The sequence below is a fragment of the Penaeus monodon genome, chromosome 32, assembly GCF_015228065.2.
Source record: "Penaeus monodon isolate SGIC_2016 chromosome 32, NSTDA_Pmon_1, whole genome shotgun sequence".
Lineage (NCBI taxonomy): Eukaryota > Metazoa > Arthropoda > Malacostraca > Decapoda > Penaeidae > Penaeus > Penaeus monodon.
Genome location: NC_051417.1, coordinates 17868968 through 17869283, shown reverse-complemented (window position 1 = coordinate 17869283; position 316 = coordinate 17868968).

Below are 316 nucleotides of genomic sequence, written 5' to 3'. Positions count from 1 at the left end.
CTCCCTCGGGATGACTTTTCCTCCCAGTACATGCACCATCACGTTTCCTCAGGCCTTTCTTGGCTAAGGAATATGCACACAGACTGATTATCAATGGAGCAAATCTTTCTTGATATATCTGAGGAGGCAGTTTTTAAACTTTTTCAGCTAATTCCCAAATTCTCTTTGTTCATTGGCCTTAAGAATTGTGTGATAATGGTAATAAATTCATAACTACGCACATTCAATAAATTTCTGTTGCCGCTACTTTTCCATTCATGAAATTAAGAACTGGACCGTATGGATAAAATTTGACCCAGTCGGCACGGGTGACAAG